The sequence below is a fragment of the Somniosus microcephalus genome, chromosome 4, assembly GCF_052327205.1.
Source record: "Somniosus microcephalus isolate GS21.2 chromosome 4, FLI_Smic_1.0, whole genome shotgun sequence".
In the NCBI taxonomy this organism is placed as follows: Eukaryota; Metazoa; Chordata; class Chondrichthyes; order Squaliformes; family Somniosidae; genus Somniosus; species Somniosus microcephalus.
The window spans coordinates 94,296,533-94,309,686 of record NC_140990.1 but is presented as its reverse complement, the minus strand read 5'-3'; positions in this window follow the sequence as shown (position 1 = coordinate 94,309,686).

Here is a 13,154-nt window from a genome sequence, read left to right as displayed (position 1 = left end):
CTACAGCCTGTCTACTCTGCTCCGTCTCTACAGCCTGTCTACCCTGCTCCGTCCCTACAGCCTGTCTACCCTGCTCCGTCTCTACAGCCTGTCTACTCTGCTGTGTCCCTCACAGCCTGTCTACTCTGCTCCGTCCCTACAGCCTGTCTACCCTGCTCCGTCTCTACAGCCTGTCTACCCTGCTCCATCTCTACAGCCTGTCTACTCTGCTGTGTCCCTCACAGCCTGTCTACTCTGCTCCGTCCCTACAGCCTGTCTACTCTGCTCCGTCTCTCACAGCCTGTCTACCCTGCTCCGTCTCTACAGCCTGTCTACCCTGCTCCGTCCCTCACAGCCTGTCTACTCTGCTGTGTCCCTCACAGCCTGTCTACTCTGCTCCGTCCCTACAGCCTGTCTACTCTGCTCCGTCTCTCACAGCCTGTCTACCCTGCTCCGTCTCTACAGCCTGTCTACTCTGCTGTGTCCCTCACAGCCTGTCTACTCTGCTCCGTCCCTACAGCCTGTCTACTCTGCTCCGTCTCTCACAGCCTGTCTACTCTGCTGTGTCCCTCACAGCCTGTCTACTCTGCTCCGTCCCTACAGCCTGTCTACTCTGCTCCGTCTCTCACAGCCTGTCTACCCTGCTCCGTCTCTACAGCCTGTCTACTCTGCTGTGTCCCTCACAGCCTGTCTACTCTGCTCCGTCCCTACAGCCTGTCTACTCTGCTCCGTCTCTCACAGCCTGTCTACCCTGCTCCGTCTCTACAGCCTGTCTACTCTGCTGTGTCCCTCACAGCCTGTCTACTCTGCTCCGTCCCTACAGCCTGTCTACTCTGCTCCGTCTCTCACAGCCTGTCTACCCTGCTCCGTCTCTACAGCCTGTCTACTCTGCTGTGTCCCTCACAGCCTGTCTACTCTGCTCCGTCCCTACAGCCTGTCTACTCTGCTCCGTCCCTGCAGCCTGTCTACTCTGCCCCGTCCCTACAGCCTGTCTACTCTGCTCCGTCCCTACAGCCTGTCTACCCTGCTCCGTCCCTCACAGCCTGTCAACTCTGCTCCGTCCCGACAGCCTGTCTACTCTGCTCCGTCCCTCACAGCCTGTCTACTCTGCTCCGTCCCTCACAGCCTGTCTACTCTGCCCCGTCCCTCACAGCCTGTCTACCCTGCTCCGTCCCTCACAGCCTGTCTACTCTGCCCCGTCCCTCACAGCCTGTCTACTCTGCTCCGTCCCTCACAGCCTGTCTACTCTGCTCCGTCTCTACAGCCTGTCTACTCTGCTCCGTCTCTACAGCCTGTCTACTCTGCTCCGTCCCTCACAGCCTGTCTACTCTGCTCCGTCTCTCACAGCCTGTCTACTCTGCTCCGTCTCTACAGCCTGTCTACTCTGCTCCGTCTCTACAGCCTGTCTACTCTGCTCCGTCCCTCACAGCCTGTCTACTCTGCTCCGTCCCAACAGCCTGTCTACTCTGCTCCGTCCCTCACAGCCTGTCTACTCTGCTCCGTCTCTCACAGCCTGTCTACTCTGCTCCGTCTCAACAGCCTGTCTACTCTGCGCCGTCCCTCACAGCCTGTCTACCCTGCTCCGTCCCTCACAGCCTGTCTACTCTGCTCCGTCTCTCACAGCCTGTCTACTCTGCTCCGTCTCTCACAGCCTGTCTACTCTGCTCCGTCCCTCACAGCCTGTCTACTCTGCTCCGTCTCTCACAGCCTGTCTACTCTGCTCCGTCCCTACAGCCTGTCTACCCTGCTCCTTCCCTACAGCCTGTCTACTCTGCTCCGTCTCTCACAGCCTGTCTACTCTGCTCCGTCCCTCACAGCCTGTCTACTCTGCTCCATCCCTCACAGCCTGTCTACTCTGCTCCGTCCCTCACAGCCTGTCTACTCTGCTCCGTCCCTCACAGCCTGTCTACTCTGCTCCGTCCCTACAGCCTGTCTACTCTGCTCCGTCACTCACAGCCTGTCTACTCTGCTCCGTCCCTACAGCCTGTCTACCCTGCTCCGTCCCTCACAGCCTGTCTACCCTGCTCCGTCCCTACAGCCTGTCTACTCTGCCCCGTCTCTCACAGCCTGTCTACTCTGCCCCGTCTCTCACAGCTTGTCTACTCTGCTCCGTCTCTCACAGCCTGTCTACTCTGCTCCGTCCCTCACAGCCTGTCTACTCTGCTCCGTCTCTCACAGCCTGTCTACTCTGCTCCGTCTCTCACAGCCTGTCTACTCTGCTCCGTCTCTCACAGCCTGTCTACTCTGCTCCGTCCCTCACAGCCTGTCTACTCTGCTCCGTCCCTCACAGCCTGTCTACTCTGCTCCGTCCCTCACTGCCTGTCTACTCTGCTCCGTCCCTCACAGCCTGTCTACTCTGCTCCGTCTCTCACAGCCTGTCTACTCTGCTCCGTCTCTCACAGCCTGTCTACTCTGCTCCGTCTCTCACAGCCTGTCTACTCTGCTCCGTCTCTCACAGCCTGTCTACTCTGCTCCGTCCCTCACAGCCTGTCTACTCTGCTACGTCCCTCACAGCCTGTCTACTCTGCTCCGTCCCTCACTGCCTGTCTACTCTGCTCCGTCCCTCACAGCCTGTCTACTCTGCTCCGTCCCTCACAGCCTGTCTACTCTGCTCCGTCCCTCACAGCCTGTCTACTCTGCTCCGTCCCTACAGCCTGTCTACTCTGCTCCGTCCCTCACAGCCTGTCTACTCTGCTCCGTCCCTACAGCCTGTCTACCCTGCTCCGTCCCTCACAGCCTGTCTACCCTGCTCCGTCCCTACAGCCTGTCTACTCTGCCCCGTCTCTCACAGCCTGTCTACTCTGCCCCGTCTCTCACAGCTTGTCTACTCTGCTCCGTCTCTCACAGCCTGTCTACTCTGCTCCGTCTCTCACAGCCTGTCTACTCTGCTCCGTCTCTCACAGCCTGTCTACTCTGCTCCGTCCCTCACAGCCTGTCTACTCTGCTCCGTCTCTCACAGCCTGTCTACTCTGCTCCGTCTCTCACAGCCCGTCTACTCTGCTCCGTCTCTCACAGCCTGTCTACTCTGCTCCGTCCCTCACAGCCTGTCTACTCTGCTCCGTCTCTCACAGCCTGTCTACTCTGCTCCGTCTCTCACAGCCTGTCTACTCTGCTCCGTCTCTCACAGCCTGTCTACTCTGCTCCGTCCCTCACAGCCTGTCTACTCTGCTCCGTCCCTCACAGCCTGTCTACTCTGCTCCGTCCCTCACTGCCTGTCTACTCTGCTCCGTCCCTCACAGCCTGTCTACTCTGCTCCGTCTCTCACAGCCTGTCTACTCTGCTCCGTCTCTCACAGCCTGTCTACTCTGCTCCGTCTCTCACAGCCTGTCTACTCTGCTCCGTCTCTCACAGCCTGTCTACTCTGCTCCGTCCCTCACAGCCTGTCTACTCTGCTCCGTCCCTCACAGCCTGTCTACTCTGCTCCGTCCCTCACTGCCTGTCTACTCTGCTCCGTCCCTCACAGCCTGTCTACTCTGCTCCGTCTCTCACAGCCTGTCTACTCTGCTCCGTCTCTCACAGCCTGTCTACTCTGCTCCGTCTCTCACAGCCTGTCTACTCTGCTCCGTCTCTACAGCCTGTCTACTCTGCTCCGTCTCTCACAGCCTGTCTACTCTGCTCCGTCTCTCACAGCCTGTCTACTCTGCCCCGCCCCTCACAGCCTGTCTACTCTGCTCCGTCTCTCACAGCCTGTCTACTCTGCTCCGTCTCTCACAGCCTGTCTACTCTGCTCCGTCTCTCACAGCCTGTCTACTCTGCTCCGTCCCTCACAGCCTGTCTACTCTGCTCCGTCTCTCACAGCCTGTCTACTCTGCTCCGTCTCTCACAGCCTGTCTACTCTGCTCCGTCTCTCACAGCCTGTCTACTCTGCTCCGTCTCTCACAGCCTGTCTACTCTGCTCCGTCTCTCACAGCCTGTCTACTCTGCTCCGTCCCTCACAGCCTGTCTACTCTGCTCCGTCTCTCACAGCCTGTCTACTCTGCTCCGTCTCAACAGCCTGTCTACTCTGCTCCGTCCCTCACAGCCTGTCTACCCTGCTCCGTCCCTCACAGCCTGTCTACTCTGCTCCGTCTCTCACAGCCTGTCTACTCTGCTCCGTCTCTCACAGCCTGTCTACTCTGCTCCGTCCCTCACAGCCTGTCTACTCTGCTCCGTCTCTCACAGCCTGTCTACTCTGCTCCGTCTCAACAGCCTGTCTACTCTGCTCCGTCCCTCACAGCCTGTCTACCCTGCTCCGTCCCTCACAGCCTGTCTACTCTGCTCCGTCTCTCACAGCCTGTCTACTCTGCTCCGTCTCTCACAGCCTGTCTACTCTGCTCCGTCCCTCACAGCCTGTCTACTCTGCTCCGTCTCTCACAGCCTGTCTACCCTGCTCCGTCCCTACAGCCTGTCTACCCTGCTCCTTCCCTACAGCCTGTCTACTCTGCTCCGTCTCTCACAGCCTGTCTACTCTGCTCCGTCCCTCACAGCCTGTCTACTCTGCTCCGTCCCTCACAGCCTGTCTACTCTGCTCCGTCCCTCACAGCCTGTCTACTCTGCTCCGTCCCTCACAGCCTGTCTACTCTGCTCCGTCCCTACAGCCTGTCTACTCTGCTCCGTCACTCACAGCCTGTCTACTCTGCTCCGTCCCTACAGCCTGTCTACCCTGCTCCGTCCCTCACAGCCTGTCTACCCTGCTCCGTCTCTACAGCCTGTCTACCCTGCTCCGTCCCTACAGCCTGTCTACCCTGCTCCGTCTCTACAGCCTGTCTACTCTGCTGTGTCCCTCACAGCCTGTCTACTCTGCTCCGTCCCTACAGCCTGTCGACCCTGCTCCGTCTCTACAGCCTGTCTACCCTGCTCCATCTCTACAGCCTGTCTACTCTGCTGTGTCCCTCACAGCCTGTCTACTCTGCTCCGTCCCTACAGCCTGTCTACTCTGCTCCGTCTCTCACAGCCTGTCTACCCTGCTCCGTCTCTACAGCCTGTCTACCCTGCTCCGTCCCTCACAGCCTGTCTACTCTGCTGTGTCCCTCACAGCCTGTCTACTCTGCTCCGTCCCTACAGCCTGTCTACTCTGCTCCGTCTCTCACAGCCTGTCTACCCTGCTCCGTCTCTACAGCCTCTCTACTCTGCTGTGTCCCTCACAGCCTGTCTACTCTGCTCCGTCCCTACAGCCTGTCTACTCTGCTCCGTCTCTCACAGCCTGTCTACTCTGCTGTGTCCCTCACAGCCTGTCTACTCTGCTCCGTCCCTACAGCCTGTCTACTCTGCTCCGTCTCTCACAGCCTGTCTACCCTGCTCCGTCTCTACAGCCTGTCTACTCTGCTGTGTCCCTCACAGCCTGTCTACTCTGCTCCGTCCCTACAGCCTGTCTACTCTGCTCCGTCTCTCACAGCCTGTCTACCCTGCTCCGTCTCTACAGCCTGTCTACTCTGCTGTGTCCCTCACAGCCTGTCTACTCTGCTCCGTCCCTACAGCCTGTCTACTCTGCTCCGTCTCTCACAGCCTGTCTACCCTGCTCCGTCTCTACAGCCTGTCTACTCTGCTGTGTCCCTCACAGCCTGTCTACTCTGCTCCGTCCCTACAGCCTGTCTACTCTGCTCCGTCCCTGCAGCCTGTCTACTCTGCCCCGTCCCTACAGCCTGTCTACTCTGCTCCGTCCCTACAGCCTGTCTACCCTGCTCCGTCCCTCACAGCCTGTCAACTCTGCTCCGTCCCGACAGCCTGTCTACTCTGCTCCGTCCCTCACAGCCTGTCTACTCTGCTCCGTCCCTCACAGCCTGTCTACTCTGCCCCGTCCCTCACAGCCTGTCTACCCTGCTCCGTCCCTCACAGCCTGTCTACTCTGCCCCGTCCCTCACAGCCTGTCTACTCTGCTCCGTCCCTCACAGCCTGTCTACTCTGCTCCGTCTCTACAGCCTGTCTACTCTGCTCCGTCCCTCACAGCCTGTCTACTCTGCTCCGTCTCTCACAGCCTGTCTACTCTGCTCCGTCTCTACAGCCTGTCTACTCTGCTCCGTCTCTACAGCCTGTCTACTCTGCTCCGTCCCTCACAGCCTGTCTACTCTGCTCCGTCCCAACAGCCTGTCTACTCTGCTCCGTCCCTCACAGCCTGTCTACTCTGCTCCGTCTCTCACAGCCTGTCTACTCTGCTCCGTCTCAACAGCCTGTCTACTCTGCGCCGTCCCTCACAGCCTGTCTACCCTGCTCCGTCCCTCACAGCCTGTCTACTCTGCTCCGTCTCTCACAGCCTGTCTACTCTGCTCCGTCTCTCACAGCCTGTCTACTCTGCTCCGTCCCTCACAGCCTGTCTACTCTGCTCCGTCTCTCACAGCCTGTCTACTCTGCTCCGTCCCTACAGCCTGTCTACCCTGCTCCTTCCCTACAGCCTGTCTACTCTGCTCCGTCTCTCACAGCCTGTCTACTCTGCTCCGTCCCTCACAGCCTGTCTACTCTGCTCCATCCCTCACAGCCTGTCTACTCTGCTCCGTCCCTCACAGCCTGTCTACTCTGCTCCGTCCCTCACAGCCTGTCTACTCTGCTCCGTCCCTACAGCCTGTCTACTCTGCTCCGTCACTCACAGCCTGTCTACTCTGCTCCGTCCCTACAGCCTGTCTACCCTGCTCCGTCCCTCACAGCCTGTCTACCCTGCTCCGTCCCTACAGCCTGTCTACTCTGCCCCGTCTCTCACAGCCTGTCTACTCTGCCCCGTCTCTCACAGCTTGTCTACTCTGCTCCGTCTCTCACAGCCTGTCTACTCTGCTCCGTCCCTCACAGCCTGTCTACTCTGCTCCGTCTCTCACAGCCTGTCTACTCTGCTCCGTCTCTCACAGCCTGTCTACTCTGCTCCGTCTCTCACAGCCTGTCTACTCTGCTCCGTCCCTCACAGCCTGTCTACTCTGCTCCGTCCCTCACAGCCTGTCTACTCTGCTCCGTCCCTCACAGCCTGTCTACTCTGCTCCGTCCCTCACTGCCTGTCTACTCTGCTCCGTCCCTCACAGCCTGTCTACTCTGCTCCGTCTCTCACAGCCTGTCTACTCTGCTCCGTCTCTCACAGCCTGTCTACTCTGCTCCGTCTCTCACAGCCTGTCTACTCTGCTCCGTCTCTCACAGCCTGTCTACTCTGCTCCGTCCCTCACAGCCTGTCTACTCTGCTACGTCCCTCACAGCCTGTCTACTCTGCTCCGTCCCTCACTGCCTGTCTACTCTGCTCCGTCCCTCACAGCCTGTCTACTCTGCTCCGTCCCTCACAGCCTGTCTACTCTGCTCCGTCCCTCACAGCCTGTCTACTCTGCTCCGTCCCTACAGCCTGTCTACTCTGCTCCGTCCCTCACAGCCTGTCTACTCTGCTCCGTCCCTACAGCCTGTCTACCCTGCTCCGTCCCTCACAGCCTGTCTACCCTGCTCCGTCCCTACAGCCTGTCTACTCTGCCCCGTCTCTCACAGCCTGTCTACTCTGCCCCGTCTCTCACAGCTTGTCTACTCTGCTCCGTCTCTCACAGCCTGTCTACTCTGCTCCGTCTCTCACAGCCTGTCTACTCTGCTCCGTCTCTCACAGCCTGTCTACTCTGCTCCGTCCCTCACAGCCTGTCTACTCTGCTCCGTCTCTCACAGCCTGTCTACTCTGCTCCGTCTCTCACAGCCCGTCTACTCTGCTCCGTCTCTCACAGCCTGTCTACTCTGCTCCGTCCCTCACAGCCTGTCTACTCTGCTCCGTCTCTCACAGCCTGTCTACTCTGCTCCGTCTCTCACAGCCTGTCTACTCTGCTCCGTCTCTCACAGCCTGTCTACTCTGCTCCGTCCCTCACAGCCTGTCTACTCTGCTCCGTCCCTCACAGCCTGTCTACTCTGCTCCGTCCCTCACTGCCTGTCTACTCTGCTCCGTCCCTCACAGCCTGTCTACTCTGCTCCGTCTCTCACAGCCTGTCTACTCTGCTCCGTCTCTCACAGCCTGTCTACTCTGCTCCGTCTCTCACAGCCTGTCTACTCTGCTCCGTCTCTCACAGCCTGTCTACTCTGCTCCGTCCCTCACAGCCTGTCTACTCTGCTCCGTCCCTCACAGCCTGTCTACTCTGCTCCGTCCCTCACTGCCTGTCTACTCTGCTCCGTCCCTCACAGCCTGTCTACTCTGCTCCGTCTCTCACAGCCTGTCTACTCTGCTCCGTCTCTCACAGCCTGTCTACTCTGCTCCGTCTCTCACAGCCTGTCTACTCTGCTCCGTCTCTACAGCCTGTCTACTCTGCTCCGTCTCTCACAGCCTGTCTACTCTGCTCCGTCTCTCACAGCCTGTCTACTCTGCCCCGCCCCTCACAGCCTGTCTACTCTGCTCCGTCTCTCACAGCCTGTCTACTCTGCTCCGTCTCTCACAGCCTGTCTACTCTGCTCCGTCTCTCACAGCCTGTCTACTCTGCTCCGTCCCTCACAGCCTGTCTACTCTGCTCCGTCTCTCACAGCCTGTCTACTCTGCTCCGTCTCTCACAGCCTGTCTACTCTGCTCCGTCTCTCACAGCCTGTCTACTCTGCTCCGTCTCTCACAGCCTGTCTACTCTGCTCCGTCTCTCACAGCCTGTCTACTCTGCTCCGTCCCTCACAGCCTGTCTACTCTGCTCCGTCTCTCACAGCCTGTCTACTCTGCTCCGTCTCAACAGCCTGTCTACTCTGCTCCGTCCCTCACAGCCTGTCTACCCTGCTCCGTCCCTCACAGCCTGTCTACTCTGCTCCGTCTCTCACAGCCTGTCTACTCTGCTCCGTCTCTCACAGCCTGTCTACTCTGCTCCGTCCCTCACAGCCTGTCTACTCTGCTCCGTCTCTCACAGCCTGTCTACTCTGCTCCGTCTCAACAGCCTGTCTACTCTGCTCCGTCCCTCACAGCCTGTCTACCCTGCTCCGTCCCTCACAGCCTGTCTACTCTGCTCCGTCTCTCACAGCCTGTCTACTCTGCTCCGTCTCTCACAGCCTGTCTACTCTGCTCCGTCCCTCACAGCCTGTCTACTCTGCTCCGTCTCTCACAGCCTGTCTACCCTGCTCCGTCCCTACAGCCTGTCTACCCTGCTCCTTCCCTACAGCCTGTCTACTCTGCTCCGTCTCTCACAGCCTGTCTACTCTGCTCCGTCCCTCACAGCCTGTCTACTCTGCTCCGTCCCTCACAGCCTGTCTACTCTGCTCCGTCCCTCACAGCCTGTCTACTCTGCTCCGTCCCTCACAGCCTGTCTACTCTGCTCCGTCCCTACAGCCTGTCTACTCTGCTCCGTCACTCACAGCCTGTCTACTCTGCTCCGTCCCTACAGCCTGTCTACCCTGCTCCGTCCCTCACAGCCTGTCTACCCTGCTCCGTCTCTACAGCCTGTCTACCCTGCTCCGTCCCTACAGCCTGTCTACCCTGCTCCGTCTCTACAGCCTGTCTACTCTGCTGTGTCCCTCACAGCCTGTCTACTCTGCTCCGTCCCTACAGCCTGTCTACCCTGCTCCGTCTCTACAGCCTGTCTACCCTGCTCCATCTCTACAGCCTGTCTACTCTGCTGTGTCCCTCACAGCCTGTCTACTCTGCTCCGTCCCTACAGCCTGTCTACTCTGCTCCGTCTCTCACAGCCTGTCTACCCTGCTCCGTCTCTACAGCCTGTCTACCCTGCTCCGTCCCTCACAGCCTGTCTACTCTGCTGTGTCCCTCACAGCCTGTCTACTCTGCTCCGTCCCTACAGCCTGTCTACTCTGCTCCGTCTCTCACAGCCTGTCTACCCTGCTCCGTCTCTACAGCCTGTCTACTCTGCTGTGTCCCTCACAGCCTGTCTACTCTGCTCCGTCCCTACAGCCTGTCTACTCTGCTCCGTCTCTCACAGCCTGTCTACTCTGCTGTGTCCCTCACAGCCTGTCTACTCTGCTCCGTCCCTACAGCCTGTCTACTCTGCTCCGTCTCTCACAGCCTGTCTACCCTGCTCCGTCTCTACAGCCTGTCTACTCTGCTGTGTCCCTCACAGCCTGTCTACTCTGCTCCGTCCCTACAGCCTGTCTACTCTGCTCCGTCTCTCACAGCCTGTCTACCCTGCTCCGTCTCTACAGCCTGTCTACTCTGCTGTGTCCCTCACAGCCTGTCTACTCTGCTCCGTCCCTACAGCCTGTCTACTCTGCTCCGTCTCTCACAGCCTGTCTACCCTGCTCCGTCTCTACAGCCTGTCTACTCTGCTGTGTCCCTCACAGCCTGTCTACTCTGCTCCGTCCCTACAGCCTGTCTACTCTGCTCCGTCCCTGCAGCCTGTCTACTCTGCCCCGTCCCTACAGCCTGTCTACCCTGCTCCGTCCCTCACAGCCTGTCAACTCTGCTCCGTCCCGACAGCCTGTCTACTCTGCTCCGTCCCTCACAGCCTGTCTACTCTGCTCCGTCCCTCACAGCCTGTCTACTCTGCCCCGTCCCTCACAGCCTGTCTACCCTGCTCCGTCCCTCACAGCCTGTCTACTCTGCCCCGTCCCTCACAGCCTGTCTACTCTGCTCCGTCCCTCACAGCCTGTCTACTCTGCTCCGTCTCTACAGCCTGTCTACTCTGCTCCGTCTCTACAGCCTGTCTACTCTGCTCCGTCCCTCACAGCCTGTCTACTCTGCTCCGTCTCTCACAGCCTGTCTACTCTGCTCCGTCTCTACAGCCTGTCTACTCTGCTCCGTCTCTACAGCCTGTCTACTCTGCTCCGTCCCTCACAGCCTGTCTACTCTGCTCCGTCCCTCACAGCCTGTCTACTCTGCTCCGTCTCTCACAGCCTGTCTACTCTGCTCCGTCCCTCACAGCCTGTCTACTCTGCTCCGTCTCTCACAGCCTGTCTACTCTGCTCCGTCTCAACAGCCTGTCTACTCTGCGCCGTCCCTCACAGCCTGTCTACTCTGCTCCGTCTCTCACAGCCTGTCTACTCTGCTCCGTCCCTCACAGCCTGTCTACTCTGCTCCGTCTCTCACAGCCTGTCTACTCTGCTCCGTCTCTTACAGCCTGTCTACTCTGCTCCGTCCCTCACAGCCTGTCTACTCTGCTCCGTCTCTCACAGCCTGTCTACTCTGCTCCGTCCCTACAGCCTGTCTACCCTGCTCCTTCCCTACAGCCTGTCTACTCTGCTCCGTCTCTCACAGCCTGTCTACTCTGCTCCGTCCCTCACAGCCTGTCTACTCTGCTCCATCCCTCACAGCCTGTCTACTCTGCTCCGTCCCTCACAGCCTGTCTACTCTGCTCCGTCCCTCACAGCCTGTCTACTCTGCTCCGTCCCTACAGCCTGTCTACTCTGCTCCGTCACTCACAGCCTGTCTACTCTGCTCCGTCCCTACAGCCTGTCTACCCTGCTCCGTCCCTCACAGCCTGTCTACCCTGCTCCGTCCCTACAGCCTGTCTACTCTGCCCCGTCTCTCACAGCCTGTCTACTCTGCCCCGTCTCTCACAGCTTGTCTACTCTGCTCCGTCTCTCACAGCCTGTCTACTCTGCTCCGTCCCTCACAGCCTGTCTACTCTGCTCCGTCTCTCACAGCCTGTCTACTCTGCTCCGTCTCTCACAGCCTGTCTACTCTGCTCCGTCTCTCACAGCCTGTCTACTCTGCTCCGTCCCTCACAGCCTGTCTACTCTGCTCCGTCCCTCACAGCCTGTCTACTCTGCTCCGTCCCTCACTGCCTGTCTACTCTGCTCCGTCCCTCACAGCCTGTCTACTCTGCTCCGTCTCTCACAGCCTGTCTACTCTGCTCCGTCTCTCACAGCCTGTCTACTCTGCTCCGTCTCTCACAGCCTGTCTACTCTGCTCCGTCCCTCACAGCCTGTCTACTCTGCTACGTCCCTCACAGCCTGTCTACTCTGCTCCGTCCCTCACTGCCTGTCTACTCTGCTCCGTCCCTCACAGCCTGTCTACTCTGCTCCGTCCCTCACAGCCTGTCTACTCTGCTCCGTCCCTCACAGCCTGTCTACTCTGCTCCGTCCCTACAGCCTGTCTACTCTGCTCCGTCCCTCACAGCCTGTCTACTCTGCTCCGTCCCTACAGCCTGTCTACCCTGCTCCGTCCCTCACAGCCTGTCTACCCTGCTCCGTCCCTACAGCCTGTCTACTCTGCCCCGTCTCTCACAGCCTGTCTACTCTGCCCCGTCTCTCACAGCTTGTCTACTCTGCTCCGTCTCTCACAGCCTGTCTACTCTGCTCCGTCTCTCACAGCCTGTCTACTCTGCTCCGTCTCTCACAGCCTGTCTACTCTGCTCCGTCCCTCACAGCCTGTCTACTCTGCTCCGTCTCTCACAGCCTGTCTACTCTGCTCCGTCTCTCACAGCCCGTCTACTCTGCTCCGTCTCTCACAGCCTGTCTACTCTGCTCCGTCCCTCACAGCCTGTCTACTCTGCTCCGTCTCTCACAGCCTGTCTACTCTGCTCCGTCTCTCACAGCCTGTCTACTCTGCTCCGTCTCTCACAGCCTGTCTACTCTGCTCCGTCTCTCACAGCCTGTCTACTCTGCTCCGTCCCTCACAGCCTGTCTACTCTGCTCCGTCCCTCACAGCCTGTCTACTCTGCTCCGTCCCTCACTGCCTGTCTACTCTGCTCCGTCCCTCACAGCCTGTCTACTCTGCTCCGTCTCTCACAGCCTGTCTACTCTGCTCCGTCTCTCACAGCCTGTCTACTCTGCTCCGTCTCTCACAGCCTGTCTACTCTGCTCCGTCTCTCACAGCCTGTCTACTCTGCTCCGTCCCTCACAGCCTGTCTACTCTGCTCCGTCCCTCACAGCCTGTCTACTCTGCTCCGTCCCTCACTGCCTGTCTACTCTGCTCCGTCCCTCACAGCCTGTCTACTCTGCTCCGTCTCTCACAGCCTGTCTACTCTGCTCCGTCTCTCACAGCCTGTCTACTCTGCTCCGTCTCTCACAGCCTGTCTACTCTGCTCCGTCTCTACAGCCTGTCTACTCTGCTCCGTCTCTCACAGCCTGTCTACTCTGCTCCGTCTCTCACAGCCTGTCTACTCTGCCCCGCCCCTCACAGCCTGTCTACTCTGCTCCGTCTCTCACAGCCTGTCTACTCTGCTCCGTCTCTCACAGCCTGTCTACTCTGCTCCGTCTCTCACAGCCTGTCTACTCTGCTCCGTCCCTCACAGCCTGTCTACTCTGCTCCGTCTCTCACAGCCTGTCTACTCTGCTCCGTCTCTCACAGCCTGTCTACTCTGCTCCGTCTCTCACAGCCTGTCTACTCTGCTCCGTCTCTC